At 39.6% G+C, this 18,444-nt stretch overlaps 1 long non-coding RNA gene across 20 annotated transcripts; it reads left to right on the forward strand.

The window, feature by feature from the left end:
* Window positions 1–297: 297 nt before the first annotated feature.
* Window positions 298–9,379, forward strand: LOC133741331 (uncharacterized). Of its 20 annotated transcripts, none has more exons than XR_009861815.1 (10): window positions 298–663; window positions 1,256–2,129; window positions 2,811–3,100; window positions 3,671–3,747; window positions 3,895–5,053; window positions 5,630–5,697; window positions 5,846–6,109; window positions 7,080–7,429; window positions 7,556–7,839; window positions 8,719–9,379. It is a non-coding gene; the product is annotated as an uncharacterized LOC133741331 (long non-coding RNA). The 20 variants fall into 20 exon arrangements; XR_009861813.1 differs by having other exon boundaries at window positions 299–2,129; window positions 3,895–4,143; window positions 4,752–5,053; XR_009861823.1 differs by having other exon boundaries at window positions 299–663; window positions 1,256–1,313; window positions 2,806–3,100.
* The last annotated feature ends 9,065 nt before the right edge of the window (window positions 9,380–18,444 follow it).

Below are 18,444 nucleotides of genomic sequence, written 5' to 3' on the forward strand. Positions count from 1 at the left end.
AGTCCGTCGCCCAACAATAATTCTCATACAATTGCATATAATAACGAAGGTTGAACTAGAGGGTTTCCCACTGAAAGTTTCAGAACTATTTCAGTTTCTTTGTTCCGATTACTGTTTCTTATCTTGAATTCGGTAAAAATAAAGAGGCAGGACGACGTCGTCCAAGGATAGAGTAATCTATTGGATGAATGATTTTATACTGGCGGCACGTCTTTTATCTCATATGAGTAACTTACGATTATATTTACATGTATTTATTTTTTTGCTAAAAGGGGTCGTTTTTCGTGTTTTTCGTCTTACATAACCCACGTTTCAACCTAGACCAATCCCCTCTCTCTCTTTCTCTGACCTAGAACAGGGCACCGTAGCCGCATCTATCTTCCTCAGTCTTCTGCAACAACAGCCGCATAAATATTCTCGGAAAATCCTTGGTCTCCCAGAACCGCGCTTCAAGTTTCCGCCATGAATATCAACCTTCTTTTCATCTCTCTGTTTCTTCAGAGGGTCGAAAGATTTGATGGGGGAGTGCAGTGTTGGAGGCTTGATCCTGGTTGATGTAGATTTCACAGATCCATGAATATGGAAGTGATTCAGAGAAACTCACTGCTATGTTTTGTGGAGAATTCAAAGGATTCCTTCTTTCTCTGTCCTTTCCTGCAAATGGTAGATTGGTCTTTCTTTGTTGTTAATCTCTCTGTTTTTTTTTGGCTTCAATTTGAGGTTGGCTCTCTGGTTTCAATTGACTTTCAAATCTGAACAATTTTGCTTTGCTTTTTTTTTGGTTTTTTAGAGGGTCTTCTTTCTCAGATTCCAACTTTCAATTCTAAATCTTCTGTCCCTGCTAAAGCCCTACTGACAACTTGTTTTGGTTATCTTCTGTTGTTTGGCCTTTCTCTGGTTTGCTCTTTTCTGTCTTTTTTTCTTCTAGAATTCTGCGGAAGAGTTGGTAGAGTTTGCATCATAAGTATTTCCGCTGCCCATCTTTGTCAATTAAATTGCTGAGATCGAATTAGAGGATTCTTTTATGCTGTTTGTGGAGTGACATTAGTCTTTTCTCTGAACTTTGATCTCTGTATCTTTTTTCTTAGAACCCTTCACCCATGATTTTTTTTTTGTTCACCCCTGGTTAATTTTGCATAATTACGAAAATTGAAGTAGAGGGTGTAATTTCAAACTTTTTCTATCCCTCTGCTTCTTGTGTGGGTCAAGATTTTCGTCTGTGTTTTGAGATCTGAACTCCATTTCAACTTCCCAGATCTATGGAGTGAAGAATTCAAATATTACCGGTCTTGTCCTGCCATACACCTCTCAAGGTAGAGAAATATTGTGTTTTTGTATCTTCCATACTGAGGTTTCTATAAATGAACTTGTACTAGAAATAGTACTGTTTCGGGTTGTTCCGGCCAAAGTACTGTTAGAGGCCTTTTGACTAGATGTAGGATAGATTTGATTTGCATATTAAGTAAATGGGAGTTTTATTATGTAAAGTTATTGAAGATTGATATGTTATGGGCCAGCTATTTCATTTTATTTTTGTAAATTTTTCTTGTTAGTAATTAAATCTTTATAAATTACAATTATAAACTATATTAAATCAGTATTTTTGTTCTCTTTGTATAATAGTTGTTTTGATGTGGAGTGATTTATTCTAAAACGATTTTTACCTTTTGTAGTAGAAAATAAATCTTTTTATTTTCAGAAAATATATATTTTTTTAAATTGCTGGTAAAAGAAAATAGTTGTCATGGTGACGTAGTTAATTGGGATAAAGCCAAATGTGCACATTTACTCAAACGAGTAATTTTCGACGAAATTTATATTTCTTGCTTTTTAGCTAAATTAGGGGTTTTCAGAAACTGAACTAGTGCCGCAACCCTTCTTTCTCTCTGCAACCTAAGACCTCTCTCTCTCTCTAGAACAGCACCATATCTCCCGTTCTGGAAAATCCTTGGTCACGCAGAAGCGCAGCTGCTCAAGTTTTCGTTATGAATATCATCAAACTTTTGGAGATGATTGTCAGTGTCTTGATCTGTTTGGATTTGGATTTCCCAGATCATTATCTATGGATAGGATTCAGGAAAAATCACTGTTCCGTTCAAAGCACTTGTCCTGCTCTGTTCCTTCACATGGTAAATAGCGATTTCTCGGCTGTTTAATCTTTTCGTTTAGATCCTGGTTTTCAGGCCCTGAATCTGAATTTCAATTTGGTTTATGTTTTCAATTGAATTTCAAAGTTTGAGCAAATTTGGTTTGCCGTTTTTGGTTTTCAGATGGATTCGAACTATGAATTTTAAATCTTTTGGCCTTAACGTCCCTTCCTTCCTAGGACGATGATTTATTCTTTTTTTTCTAGTTTGACAATCCCTTTTTGGCTTTACTTCTTGGTTTCTTTGGTTCGCTGTTTTTCTTTCTTCGAGTTAAGTTTGTTTCCTCTGTTTTATTCTTTGTCTTAGCAATTCTGTCTCTCTTTTCAGAATCCATTTGCCCAATAATTCATGGAATTCCATATAATAACAAAGGTTGAACTAGAGGGTTTCCCACTGGAAGTCTTAAAACTATTTCAGTTTCTTTGTTTTCAGGAGTAACATTAGTTGTTCCTCCGGTTACTAGCAATTTTGGTTTTGAGAGGTAGAGGTAATATCTTCGGTAAAAATAAAGAGGCAGGACAACGTTGTATTGGATGAATGATTTATATATATATACTTTTTCTTTCTTGAGAAGAATGAATGATTTTATACTGGCGGCACGTCTTTTATCTCAGTTGAGTAACTTATGCTAAACCAAGCCTCTCTCTCTTCGACCTAGAACAGGGCATCATAGCCGCATCTTTCTTTCCTCAGTCTTTCGCAACGCAAAAATATTTTCCGGAAAGTCCTTGGTCACCCAGAACCGCGCCTCAAGTTTCTGCCATGAATATCAACCTTCTGTGTTTCTGCAGATGGTCAAAAGATTTGATGGGGGAGTGAATTGTAGCAGGCTTGATCCTTGTTGATGTAGATTTCACGGATCCATGAATATGAAAGTGATGCAGAGAAACTCACTGCTCTGTTTTGTGGAGAATTCAAAGGATTACTTCTTTCTCTGTCCTTTCCTGCAAATGGTAGATTGGTCTTTCTTTGTTGTTAGTCTTTTGTTTGGCTTCAATTTGAAGTTGGCTCTCTGGTTTCAATTGAATTTCAAATATGAACAATTTTGCTTTGCTTTTTTAGAGGGTCCTCTTCCCCAAGATTCAAACTTTTAATTCTAAATCTTCTGTCTCTGCTAACCCCTACTGACGACTTGTTTTGGTTAGCTTCTGTTGTTTGGCCTTTCTTTGGTTTGCTCTTATCGTTTTTTGTTTTTTTGTTTTTTTTTTAAGAATTCTGCGGAAGAGTTGGTAGAGTTTGCATCATAACTATCCCATCTTTGTCAATTAAATTGCAGAGATCGAATTAGAGAATTCTGTTATGCTGTTCGTGTAGTGGCATTAGTCTTTTTTCAATTTTGATCTTTTTTTTTTCCTTAGAACCCTTCTCACAGGATTTTTGTTTTTTTGCCCACCCTTGTTAATTTTGCATAATTACAGAGTTATAGGGTTTAATTTCAAACTTTTTTTTTATCCCTCTGCTTCTTGTGTGGGTCAAGATTTTTGTCTCTGTTTGGAGATCTGAACCCCATTTTAACTTCCCAGATCGATAAATGGTGGAGGGAGTGAAGAATTCAAATATTACCGCCTTACCGGTCATGTCCTGCCATACACCTCCCAAGGTAGATCAATATTGTGTTTTTGTATCTCCTATACTGCTAATCTTTTCGTTTTGATTTTCTTTTTGTCCTGAATATGAATCTGGGTTCAATAAAATATCAGATGTGATCAGTTTTGGTTTGTTGTGTTTGCTTGTTTTTGTTTTTCAGAGGATCATAAGGAGCAGTAAAGCAGGGAGGCCTGGACAGGAAGTTTGTCCCCATTTTTTAATATAAAAAAGGAGTCGTTGTTACAAGTTGAAGAGCTTCATTAGGTCCGGTCTAGATTTTCCATGCCTCTGACTCGGTTCCCAGAGTAAATAGAGACGTGAAAAGTTGCTGATCTATTCTTCCGCCTGAATTTGAAGTTTATAATTAAAATCTTTGGATCTTTTGGCCTGACGCAAATCACGCAATCTGGTTAGTAGAAATTGTTATGTTTAAAATCTGTCTTCCTTCTTAGAATCCCTCGCACAATAATTCTTGGAGAAAAGTAATTCTTACCTATCTTTGTTAATTACATATAACAAAGGTCGAACTTGAGGGTTTCCCTGTTAAAAAGTGATGAGACCTTTTCAATTTCTTTGTTTTTAAGGGTACATTAGTTGTTCCTCTGGTTTACTGTTTCTTATTGGCAATTTTGGTTTTGAGAGGTAGAGGTTGCGGAATATAGTAGTCTTTGCATATTGTTAATATCTCCAGTTTATTGGCTGATTTTGATTTGGCTTTATTAGTTATTTTTGGGTTCAATTAAATTTTAGATCTGATCAAATTTGATTTGCTGTTTTTGTTTTTGAGAGGATCATGAAAGCAGAGCCCTAGGGGCTTTGATTAGGTCGGTCGCATGCCTCTGATTTGGTAATATCTTCGGTAAAAGTAAAGAGGCCGGACAACGTTGTATTGGATGAATGATTTATATATATACTTTTTCTTTCTTGAGAAGAATGAATGATTTTATACTGGCGGCACATCTTTTATCAGTTGAGTAACTTATGAAGCTAAACCAAGCCTCTTTCTGTTCGACCTAGAACTGGGCATCATAGCCGCATCTATCTTCCTCAGTCTTTCGCAACAATAACCGCAAAAATATTTTCCGGAATATCCTTGGTCCTCAAGTTCTGCCTCGAATATCCACCTTCTTTCCATCTCTGTGTTTCTGCAGATGGTCAAAAGATTGGACGGGGGAGTGAATTGTAGCAGGCTTGATCCTTGTTGATGTTGATGTAGATTTCACAGATCCATGAATATGAAAGTGATTCAGAGAAACTCACTGCTCTGTTTTGTGGAGAATTCAAAGGATTACTTCTTTCTCTGTCCTTTCCTGCAAATGGTAGAGTGGTCTTTCTTTGTTGTTAGTCTTTTGTTTGGCTTCAATTTGAAGTTGGCTCTCTGGTTTCAATTGAATTTCAAATATGAACAATTTTGCTTTGCTTTTTTTGGTTTTTTAGAGGGTCTTCTTCCCCAAGATTTGAACTTTTAATTCTAAATCTTCTGTCCCTGCTAACCCTACTGACGACTTGTTTTGGTTATCTTCTGTTGTTTGGCCATTCTTTGGTTTGCTATTATCGTTTTTTTGTGTTTGTTTTTTTTTAAGAATTCTGCGGAAGAGTTGGTAGAGTTTGCATCATAAGTAGCCCATCTTTGTCAATTAATTTGCAGTGATCGAATTAGAGGATTCTGTTATGCTGTTTGTGTAGTGACATTAGTCTTTTTTCTTTTTTCAATTTGATCTCCATTTGTTTTTCTTAGAACCCTTCACACAGGATTTTTTTTGCCCACTCTCGTTAATTTTGCATAATTACAGAGGTATAGGGTTTAATTTCAAACTTTTCTATCCCTCTGCTTCTTGTGTGGGTCAAGATTTTTGTCTCTGTTTCGAGATCTGAACCCCATTTTAACTTCCCAGATCGATAATGGTGGAGGGAGTGAAGAATTCAAATATTACCGGTCATGTCCTGCCATACACCTCTCAAGGTAGAGGAATATTGTGTTTTTGTATCCCCTATACTGCTAATCTTTTCGTTTTGATTTTCTTTTTTGTCCTGAATATGAATCTGGGTTCAATAAAATATCAGATGTGATCCGTTTTGGTTTGTTGTGTTTGCTTGTTTTTGTTTTTCAGAGGATCATAAGGAGCAGGAGAGCAGGGAGGCCTGGACAGAAAGTTTGTCCCCATTTTTTAATGTAAAAAAGAAGTCGTAGTTACAAGTTGAAGAGCTTCATTAGGTCCGGTCTAGATTTTCCATGCCTCTGACTCAGTTCCCAGAGTAGATAGAGACGTGAAAAGTTGCTGATCTATTCTGTTTGTCTCTTCTCTTCCGCCTGAATTTGAAGTTTATAATTAAAATCTTTGGATCTTTTGGCCTGACGCAAATCACGCAATCTGGTTAGTAGTTAACTTCATTTTTCTTTGGTCTGAAAATGTTATGTTTAAAATCTGTCTTCCTTCTTAGAATCCCTCGCACAATAATTCTTGGAGAAAAGTAATTCTTACCTATCTTTGTTAATTACATATAACAAAGGTCGAACTTGAGGGTTTCCCTGTTAAAAAGTGATGAGACCTTTTCAATTTCTTTGTTTTTAAGGGTACATTAGTTGTTCCTCTGGTTTACTGTTTCTTATTGGCAATTTTGGTTTTGAGAGGTAGAGGTTGCGGAATATAGTAGTCTTTGCATATTGTTAATATCTCCAGTTTATTGGCTGATTTTGATTTGGCTTTATTAGTTATTTTTGGGTTCAATTAAATTTTAGATCTGAGCAAATTTGATTTGCTGTTTTTGTTTTTGAGAGGATCATGAAAGCAGAGCCCTAGGGGCTTTGATTAGGTCGGTCTACATTTGCATGCCTCTGATTTGGTTTCCCAGAACTGACTGAGATGTATTAGACATTTATGCCACTCATTCGTATTTAATGAATGCTAGTTTGCATCTTTTTTCGTTGGCTAGGAGCTTGCACTTTCTATTGAAAATATCTTGGGTCCTGACTCGCTTCCAATGCAGAAGACATCTGCTTTATGTCTATTTGGAGAGTGTTTTTTGGCTTGGCTTCTGTTTTTCTGTCTAAGTTCAAAAGTTTTGTTTAAACTTTCTCCCCTTTTCTAAAAATGTTCAATTCTTATACTTCAAATTTTTACATCATATGCTTTTATATCTCCTGTATTGATGTTAGCTTTTAGCTGAATAACTAATTAAAAAGATAAACCATGCATAATCTAGGATGACATCTTAGGAATATTAAACACCTGATTGTTGGAATGGTATTTCATGCTTTTCCATTTCTTTGCCTCTTGGGTGTCAGAAGATCATTCTTTGGGTGTGAGTTGTAAGGTTTCTGATCCGGTTGTGATTTTCTTGCAGGTCGATATTGATGGTGCTAGTTTAAAGAAACCTTTAACGCTCGAAGTGGAGGATTCAAAGTAGCAAGCTTTGCATGCCTCTCTCCCGTTGAGCAACGTGTGGTTCTTCTTTAAAGTAGACTTCTGAGCTCTTCAAAGAATCCTACAATGCCGAGAATGGAGGATTCAAGCTTTGCATGCCTGCCCCAGTGTGCAGACCTGAGATTCCTCTTTATTGCACCCCTTCCAATCCAGATTAGAGGATACCCTTTACTTCGAGGCTTACTCATTACGTACATCAGAGCCAATTTGAATTCCTTGCTTCTAAGCTCTGCATGTTTTTCCTAAATCTTTACCTCTTTAATGAACAAGGTTCGCGTTTCAATAAAATATATCTTAACCATCTTAATTCTAAGTTGCTTTAATTTGATTCGTCTTGAATTTATCGACTCACAAATGAGTAAACTGCTATTGACAACTTGTGGTTTTGAATTGCAGTTTTTTCGTAGTATTCTGCTACTTCCATATTGTGCTTGAAGGAGCCAGTCAAAATTTTGGGTGCATGGGTTAAAAGATGTAAATAGTGGTGTTTATCGTAACAGAAAGAGTAGTTTCACCAAAGCTTTTGACAGTCAAGTAGTGGTGTTTATCGTAACAGAAAGAGTAGTTTCACCAAAGCTTTTGACAGTCAAGATTCTGACACTGGCATGGAAGAGGTTTCAATATCTCTCTGACTAGACATAACAATATATTGATTGTGGCTGGGTTTCAGGAAATAGCAGGTAATGATTCTCTTACTCTTAATAAGTTTTTTTCTATTTGTTTTACAAAGCTGAGCCACCTGAACTATTTTATTCTTCTTACTTTCAATTTGTCTTTTGGTGCTTACAAAACAGTATTGTGTTGCTTCTTGTTAATGCTTATTAATGCCTTATATTACTTCGCAAATAAATTGTATACAACTTCATCTATGATCCGGAGTTAATTTGGTTCAAAAATGTAGTGTGTGAATGAGCTATGGATGGGCAATTTAAATATGCTGATTGCAACGAAGATATTACTTCTACTCCTTGACTATCTAACAGATGAAATCACATAAATTCTTTTTCAAGTTGCTGCTACTAATTTGAAATTGAGGTGTGTTTGAGCTTTAAGTGCTTTACCTTTTTGTTTGTGATTTAGCACGCCTAGATTGATGAGGAATACCACATGTTTTAAGTGCTTTACCATACCTTTTTTTTGCCAACATATAGCGAAAGCTTTTCCTCAAATGTCTATAGCTTTTTATGAATGTCACATAAATTGTTAATAGCTTTTCGAATTTGTCCGCAGAATTTCATATTTTGGTCAGTTTATCAAATTGAGTAGCATTTCATACTTTTTGTAGTTTCTCTCCTGTAACATTGCAATTTCAGAGGACAGTTGCATATACTATTTTTTAATTGTAGCTATTTAAATTATGCGAGTAGCATTTCATGTTTCACAATTAGCATTTTTTTTCCATGAATGTTAGGAACTTGGTCGATTTCGGTAGCTTTTTGTATGTCTCAATGGGTTTTCATGTTTCTCGAATACGATTTATAAATGCTAGTAGATCATGTTTAATTATAATCTGTTGCCATTCGGAAAACTCTAATTATTATATTTTTGTGTGCGTGCAGGTCGATTAAGCTGCTTAAATTAGTTACAATAGATTTTTTGGTGGATTTGGAGAAAACTGAAACCGCCCTGACCCAGATGTTTTTTTATTTTTGTATGTGTCATTTTTGTAATAATTGTGTCAATCTTGTAATTACTGTGTCATGGTTGAATACATGGGCTTGTAGTTGCCTCCTCATTCTATAAGGCCCAATTAACCTAATACCTAATACCCTAGACTATAAATAGAACAGTATCATCTTCAACCTAGAATCCTGGATCAAAAGAAAAAAAGAGAAGCAGTGGAAATGGTGGGTAACCACGGTAACCTGGGTAACAAGGGGAGGCTGGGTAATAAGGGAGGGTTCAACACAAAGACGAAGAAGAATGTTACGATGCTTGTGAACCGGGACCCCAAAAAGGACAAGAAATCGGAGGAGCAGAAGGCTCAGGAGCAAAGGGAAAAGCCGAAGAAGCTCAACGCCGGTCAGAAGGCTGTCTGGGAGGCTCTGTTCAGGACCTGATGTGATTTCAGAGGGCCCAAGCATGAGGTAGTTGGTTGTTTCCAACTTTCAATTTTAAATTCTGCAAATGGCAACTTTATCGGGATTATATGTTATGTAATTGAGTACTGAATGTGTGGTATGGACTTTATCTCTTAATTTAGTTCTGCGTTTGTTGGTCTTTGTTGATGAAAAATAGACACCAGGCCCTTTAGTTCAATTTTGTGAAATGAGAAGATGTTCATTGTTGAGATTTGAACCTGCTGCACCATTTTATCAGTAGTTCAACTCTGGCATCCTTTCTTATCCCAACTCCTCCCCAGACCAGCATGTAAGCAAGTTGTTGAACCATTTACTTCATACACAGCCTTGAACCCAATTCTTGAATAGAACCTAACAAGCTGAAAACCAATAACCAAAGCCAAGTTCAGATTCAGCAACACAACAAAGCATTCCAGTGAAACTTGCATTCACCATTACTATTTGACCTCAATGCAAGTTACCCAACATCTTTACTCACAAACACCAACCAAAAACCTTTCAGAAACTACTTCTTAGAACAAGCTTTAGCTCTAAGAAACCAATCTCAACCATATAATACCTATCCTCTAAATCAGACTAGGCTATAGTTTTCACTATACTAGAGAACCATGATAACAAAGCCAAAGAACAATAACCTTGTGATGGTATTTGTCAGTCTAATATAGTCACTTAGCCAGCAACTTAGCTATGTTGCAACTTGCAACCACAATCATAGCCATGTTGAATTGCAACGGCTCCAATGAACAAACCAATGCCAAAGATGGACTTCTCCGTTGCAACTTACAAGCGTCTCTCTTCGCAACCTGATGATTCAAATTCTCCCTCTTAGCCAGACCCTTATGAACCCCTCAGCACTGCCACTCTCTGTGTTTCCGAGCTTTTGGCTGTGATTCTGAAAAAGGGTCCTAGAGTTCGAAGCTTAATGTCAAGTTTCTGGAAATTGATTTTCAGAAAGAAAATGCATATGGAAATTGTGGCTCAAGTTTATATATATCTATATTGGGTTGTTGATTAGAGTTATAGGCATCACTCTTCGGTCCTCTCTTCATATTTAAGACTTCAAACCTTTCTCTACAAATACAAAATCTCAAAAACAAATAAATTTGATGAGGCAAGACCCAAGAAGTTTGGTAAAGAAGAAGACTGATAACCAAAAAGGGGAAAATGTACACTTGTTTTGTGTGCATTGAGGGATTGCTTCTAGTTCATTCTGCGATCTTTGACAATCGCATGTTTAAAGTAAGTCTCCATTAATACATCATTTTTGAAAAAATGAATTGATTTGAAATTTGTTTAAAGGTATTCAACTTGGATCAAATAAATGAATAAACACAATATGTCGAATTTTCTCATTTCTATTATTATATTATAAGAAAGGAAGAAAGATTTTGATTTTCAATGTGGAAGTTCAGTCTACTTATTAACAGCCATCAAAACATTCATGTTTATTCATTGAGTTTACCCGCCATAAAGATCCAAAAGCTTCCTGATTCCTTAGGTTTGTGCGAACTGTGAAAGTCAGAAGCAGTCTATTATCATCATCATCATGAGTTGTTTGGACCTATAATAAAAGTAGATGGATTCCTCTAGCGCTTGTATGAAATGAATGACTTGTAATTCTTTTTGTTTTGGTTCGACAAGACGCTTGGGGCATTGATTTTAAGTGGAACTTCAAGTCTTCAATCAATCTATTAAGAGCCATCAAACATTCAAATTCATTTATTGAGTTTTGTTCCGAAAACAATGGGGCATATATGTTCATGTGTAAATTCTTCTATACACCGATAGTATAAGTAACATAACACTTATTATGTGATGATCTCAGTTTTTGATATTTGTAGTCAATTTTTTTTAATAACCAAAAAGTACACTTGATGTTATCTAGCTGTCAATTGTTGGTCCAAATACACATCGATGCTCTAAATTTTTTACTCATGAATATTCATGTCAAGTCACACTTTTCAATTTTCTACATTTTTAACCAAGTAATAATTGAAAAGTTATATTCATGGGGAAAAGATACGTACACTTGTGTTGTGTGCATTGAGAATTGCTTGTAAAGTTTATTTTGCAATTTCATTTTGGCAATCGCCTTAGAATCTTAGAGTTTAAGTCTTCATTAATACATCATTTTGACAAAACTAAACTGATTTGTTTTAGGTACTCAATCTTAATCAAACAAATGAGCAAACACAATCTGCTGAATAAGTGAATATTAACCATTCATTTATATTAGTGTTTGTAAGAAAGGAAAAAGATTATGATTTTAAGTGTAGAAGTTGAATAAACTTATTAAGAGCCATATCATTCATTGAGTTTTGTTCCTAATACAATGGGGCATTTATTCATGTTGACTAATAGCCTTCAATTTTGTATATTTTTAATCAAGTAATGAATTGAATGGCTATTGAGAAAATGTACAAGTTTAGGCCTCGTTTGGTTCACGGAAGGGAAATCGATTCCCTTGTCTTTCCCGTGGGGAAGGGAAACTAAAGTTCCTGTCAGATTTCCTTTCCTGTGTTTGGTAAAGCAGGGAAAGCATCTAGGAAAAATCATTTGATTTCCCTTCCGATGTTTGGTTGGTGCAGGAAAGGAAAGTAAAAATATATCAATGTTTCAATAATACTCTTCTATTTTAAAATAAAAACAACCTGAAATAAATTTTCAACACTACCAAGGGTACTGATCAAGCAATTAATGCTAGGGTATTATTGTCCAAAATTATTGCAATTAATGTGTTTGGACCCAAAATGAACATTTTGGCCTGACAAGGCATGTGTTGGAGAAATTGAGCCAATGTCAGTGGCTCAAGCTATATATTGTCGACAAGTTCGAAATATATATTTAGAGGCTAAATAAAGCCTACTATGGAAGCATAGAAACATGAAAAGTCAACTTTAGCACATTTTCCTACTTCGGCTAGGAGAAACCGAGCTAAACAAGGAAGGAGAGGCGGAAGACTAACCAAATGAAATCGAAATGAGCTAAAACTTTCCAAATTAAATCTAGACATCCCAAGGATCATTTCTTATGAAGAGTTCCAGAGATATTTTTGAGTGTAAGGCCTTCAAACAATCAGTCCAATCTTTTGCAGAAGCAAAACTGGAAAACTGGACCTGTAAGAGGTCCAGCAGCATTTCCAGCCCAACCGCATGGAATAAAGCTCTGAAAATTTGTCAGGATGATCTACACTCATAGTGGAACATTTTTTATGAAGAAGTCGAAGGCTCATTAGGAAGTCTTGTTGGAGAAATAATTGAAGGAATAAAGGGGCAGAAACTGACCTAAAACCAGCTCAATATTCACATGTTCATGTTTCCTACCCACATGAAGAAAGCTAGATGCTTTTCTTTTTTTCCTTGGATATATTTTTCTACTACAATCTCTTTAATAGATCATCATCACTTCCATGTTTCTACACCTTCCTGCTTTGCTTTCATTTCATCATTTCTCTATCTTTTCCATATTTTACAAATCACTTTCATACTCCACTTTCATTATTTTTCTTCCACTCATCATTTCACTCTTCTTTTTCTTCCCTATATAAACACCTTCTCTTCTCATTCTAAAATAGACATTCACATTCAACAACAACATCTCTAAGATGATCTAAGTTCTCTCTAGAGCAACCTCTCTAAGAGCAACTCCTTTCCTTCTCTTTCTCTTACCGGTGATCACACTCCTAGTCCTAGTCTTCTCAGAAGCCGACTTTCAGTGCCACCAAACCCTCTGTCAACGTGCTTCGGTCCTAGTCTCCTCGGGAGCCGACGGTAGTGCCGCGACCACAACGGTTACAGAACCAGTCAAGCAAGGGTAACGCCCTAGCAACCCAGCCAAGCTAAAGTCACGCTTTAGCAAGTTCTCCTCACTTCCCAGTGGTTCTCGCTCTGCTCGATCTACAACATCGAGTATCGATTGTGATTTTCAAGAAGCTCAGCAAAAGTCCTCGCCACGAGGCCCAAAGAATCCCGCGACGAGGTTGGTGCTCTCCTCGTCTACAATCGCTCGACAGAAGTCAGGTCAAGGGACACTCCCGACGACCGCACCCAACGGTGCTGGCACGCCCGCGCAAGAAAAGAGACTGTTGACTAGCTGCAACAAAATTGGAGCCAAACATTTTGGCACACCCGGTGGGACAAGGTTAGAATTTTTTTTTTCTCTTGAAGACATTCAACCACCGGGCTTCAAAACAAACATTTTGGCACGCCCAGTGGGACAAACTGTGAGCTGTAAATCACACCACTATTAAGAAGTTGAGGTTAGTAAGGGGTTGTGAATCATAACGGAATAGGTGAAGTCTCTTTTGTTAATATTGACCTAAACTCCTTATTGGTGCCTAGTTCAGGTCCCTTAAGGTTAAGGGCGGTTTTTATTAACACTTGTTGAACTGTCTTCACACTTATGATCTTTCTCATCTTAGTAAGAATAGCCTATGTGAAATGGTGTCTAGAAAGGGGACAATGTTCATAACAGGTTATTGAATCCAGAAGTGCGTACAAATGGGCCTAAACCACTATGTGGGAGTAGTTCATGCCAAAATGGATTCTGCCTCTTTTGTTCGCCCTCCCCCATCTGGCCATTTCAGTAAGGTTGCCCAAAGGATTTGAAAGAAAATTTGTGTCTAGGCGACTATACTTGGGCCGCACATCTAAACCTTGATTCACAGTGCCTTATTGAATTCAGCTACTTTCAATTCAGACTTCCAGAAGCCATTGGGAAGTCAAGCGCAAACCCTTATCAAAAGGTTTACGTTAACTGCCCGAAACATAAGACCTCCAGTTACAGACCGCACTCGCGTGCAAACTGTCGTGGTCTTTCTGAAGAACAAGTAATCCAAAGATTTTCTCCCCACCCTCCATCAACAGAGATGTCAACCGAACGAGGAGGAAATCAACATCCTACTACTGAGGCGAGAAAGTTCCCACCGCCCAGCCTAATCAGGCTGACGATACGTCTAGCATCACCCAGGTAGCCGCGAGCGCAGTTACAACTATTGACTTTGTGCCTATTCTCGTTCCAGAAAATGCGACCATAGAAGAGCGGCTTGACATCCTTCAACAGAATTCTGCTGCATACCATGAGAAGATGGAAAAAGCCCTTGCGGAGGACCGTCGACGGCTTGATGAGTTCACGATCTCGGTCAAGAGGCTTGAGCTAGGGGCACAACAAACACAAGGGCAATTGGATGGCATGAACCAAAAAATACAGAAGAACCACGAAGAGCTGTTGGTCGCAAGCAAACACATCGCTTCAGAAGTCGCGGCGATTCGCAAAGAAGGATCCAACGTCGCGACCCAGGTGGCCATGCAGAAGGCTGACCTCGATCAGGCCAGAGAGGTTCTACATAAAACACTGGGAGATCCTAGCGCCATTCTGGGCTCTCTAGGTCAGTCCCTAATATCTGGCAAGTACATACCACCAAATGCTCGAGAAAAAGCAAACGGCGGCAGTACAACCACATCCGCTACTGCCACATCAGTCAGAGGTAAAGAGACTACTCTGGCAACGGGTGGGAAGAACAACGCCACGTCATCAATCACGCAAGGGACCAGGACTTTGAAAATCAATGAAGGGGCCTCTATTGGTCATAGCCTGTTTCCCCAATATGACAGCGACGGAGTTGAATACGTGCACCACGATCCACCTCCAGCAAGCCATTATGGTATCGACCGGGTTGAAAGTCTAGCAAAGGTCACCACAACCACAAAGGGTCAGCCAGCAGTGGGTTTTACGTCGCAGACGTCAACCCGACACAAAATGACCCATGGAGGCGGCATATCTTTGGTTAATCAGGCTTCACAGGCGCCACCGCTGATCTGGCCAGTTGATGATACAGTGGTTCACCCACCTCCTCCTGATCCAAGATATATAAGGAGAGATGAGGTAGAAGCAATGATCAGGGCCGCGAACCAGAGGCCTAACCTGGAGGAGGCCTACCAAGGGCCCTTCCCACCGCATATTACACAGACACCTTATCCTAGGGAATATAAGAACATTACGTTCTCTACTTTCTCGGGAGAGGAAGTCGAAAATGCCGCGGCCCATTTGGTTAGGTTTCGAGTACAATGTGGCCAGTACCAGAACGACGACAATCTGAAGTGTAACATCTTTGCTACTTCTTTATCGGGGTCTGCCTTCACCTGGTTCACTAAGCTGCAACCGGGATCAGTTGCGAGTTGGCCCGCGATGGAGAAGCTGTTCAAGGAAACCTTCGGGACTATCGATTCGGAAGTAGATCTGGCTTCACTCACTCAGATGGCTCAGCAGCCAACTGAATCCGCTGTCATGTACCTTCAGCGCTTTCAGATCTAGAAAGGAAAGTTGAACGTGATTCTGCCGGAGAAAGAACTGGTGAAATTGGCAATCAAAGGCTTAGAGCCACGCCAACGCAAAAAACAGCATGGAAGCATGTTCAATTCCATGGGGGAACTGATCACAGAAGTAGGAAGTTTCGAGCACTTGCTCAGGGAGACAGACGCTATGAAAAACGCCTCGAAGGGGACATACATCCCAGGGAAACTCCGAATAGTGGCTGCACTCAGCCATCAATCCAGTTCCTTTGATCCTTACTACAAGAGTGAGGAATCTAGTACACTAGAGGCTGATGAGTCTGAAGAAGATGAGATAGCTGCCCTGGAACTCACCGGAAAAAAGGCTTCAACACTAAAGCAACTGAAACTGTGCAAAGAGCCGGTGAAGCTCAAGTCGGTGGTTTTCACCAAACCAGAGTTTGCAAGTTATACTTACGACGCGAACAAAGCGCATGAAATCTTGGATGAAATGATCGCCGCAAGGATGGTGAAAACTGACTTCGGCCCATTTCCCAAACCAGAGCAGTTAAGGGGGAAGAAATACTGCAAACTCCATAATATGTGGAATCATAATACAGCCGATTGTGTTAAGCTGAAGGATCAGATCCAAATCTAGTTAAATAACGGTAGTTTGCAAGTAGAGGCACCGAAAACAGCAGCAACGTTGGTGGACCTAGATCCCTTCCCAGATACCGGCATCAACATGGTGGACGTGGCATGGGGTGAAAAAGATCAGCAGAATCAAAGTCCAGACCATGCGGCTAAGGATTTGAAAAGGGTTGGAGACAAAGTCATGAAGCGGGAATCCAAGACTCGTTTACCTATCGTCCTATGCTCTCGGTGCAAGGAAGAATGTGACACTCAAGCCCTAGATGAGGAAACATCCCAGACTGTCCGCTTTGGATCTCTGCCGCCAATACGGTTAGTATCATCCTCTAGAAACTTCCAACCATGCAGCCCAAGAGTATACAGTGGTTCAGAAACTCTTTCTCCAAGGGACTCAAACTTATTCAAAAAGTTGAAGACCGCGAGGGAAGAAGAACAAGTAGATAAGCGGCAAGGGGTTTTAACCAGACCTTACATTCCGCCAGTGTCGACGTCCTCCATCAAAGAAGGGAGATGGTATACACAGAAGAAGGGCAAGGCGGTGGAGATGAGCTCTTCAAGGAAGAGAAAACTCCAGCGGAGGTTTGGAGAAGCAAAGCGAACCTTGGAAGCACTAGATCAAGGACTGATCAAACCATCGCAATTACTAAAATCTTCAGAAGAGTATCAGAGACAATTGGAGGCACTGGCCTCCAAGAGATTCGTTTCCCCGCGAGTTCAGAAACAGCAGCCCAAAGTATCGCGTGAAGAGCGAAAGCCATGGGCCCCCAAGAGCAGCGCTCAGGAGAAGTCCCTAGTTCCCGCAAGGCGAGAACCGCCGCCAGCTCGTAAAGTCAATGTTTGGCGGAGAATATCTCACGAAGGAAGAAATAGCGAGCCTTCAATCTTTGACAGGCTGGGGGCAAAGACAATCGGTCCGCAACTGTGCAGTGGAGGCCTAAGAAAGTTCAAAGTTTGGTGGTCGCTCTCCCAGAGGAAGTGCCAACGGCGAAACAAATTTCAGAGTCGTTGAACCAGGTTCCCATGGTACAGGAGCACGAACAAGCCAAGGCGGTAATCCCCGCAGAGGAATCATTGGTTGCTTTCATGGCTAAACAGTTCAACACCGAAATCTCAGCAGATGAACCCAAGCTCAATCTTGATGATGACATGGACGAGACAGAAATGGTGGATACCTCTTGCAATATGGTTTATGTGCTTCCTGCTAAGTATGCCTTACCAGTCGCTGCGCAGGAATGCGTAGAAGCTGACGCGATTGGAAAACAGCAGTTGCACATCATTTCAGCCGCAACAACACCGGTGGAAAAAGTAGTGTTCCTTGAGACTAAAGATGCTAACAGCAAGGGTTTCTTCATGAGCTTCACAAGACCTATGCCCGCCTTGGTGCAACACATGCGACCTTTGTATATCACAGTGGAAATTAATGGGACTAAGGTCAGCAAGATAATGGTTGATACCGGCACGGCTGTGAATGTCATTACTACAAGGACCATGCAGCTTTTGGGAATCAAGAAGGAGAAGATCCAGTCTACCTCTCTCACATTGAAGAACTTTGCGGGCACAGTAACCAAGACGTTAGGTTTACTGTTCCTAAAAATCAACGTGGGTCCCGCGGAAGGCGTTTATGGGTTCTTCGTTACGGATTGTTACGCGGCCTACAGTGCCATCCTGGGAAGAGATTGGATTCATCGGAGCTATTGTGTTCCATCAACACTCCACCAAGAGCTGATCCTGTGGAACAGGGTGACAGATAAGGCTAAGATAATTAAAGCAGACCCTCGCCCTTTCCCTGTTTCCGTGAATTACGTAGATGCTAGGTACTATTTTGAGCCAATTACTCCATTGCAAGTCAGTAACATCGACAATAAGGGCCGCCCCACAGGGGTGACGGCTTCCGAGTTGGCACAGTGGGGGCTCACGCTTGCAAAAGAAAACCTAGCGAGGCCCGGCCATGCTGTGCCCCACGCAATGGATAATTAATGGATTACGACCTTCCAGAGGAAGGGGTAGAGGCCTTCCACTCCTTGTACGACAAGTTATCTTAGTACTTAGTGGAGAAAGAGGCCTATGATCGAGTCGCAACATTAGAAGTGGTTAGCGAAGAAATATCTGGAGCTTTTCATTAATAAAATCTTAGGGAAATGAGCTTTTCATCTCAAGGACCTGGATGGAGATGTCCATCATAACCCTATCAATGGCAGATACTTGTTGCTATACACATGGCGAAACTACCACCAAGGAAGAGAAGGATCCTCATTCGCGATCAAAAGCAGTCTCTTTCGCATGG

The sequence above is a fragment of the Rosa rugosa genome, chromosome 3, assembly GCF_958449725.1.
Source record: "Rosa rugosa chromosome 3, drRosRugo1.1, whole genome shotgun sequence".
NCBI classification, from domain to species: domain Eukaryota; kingdom Viridiplantae; phylum Streptophyta; class Magnoliopsida; order Rosales; family Rosaceae; genus Rosa; species Rosa rugosa.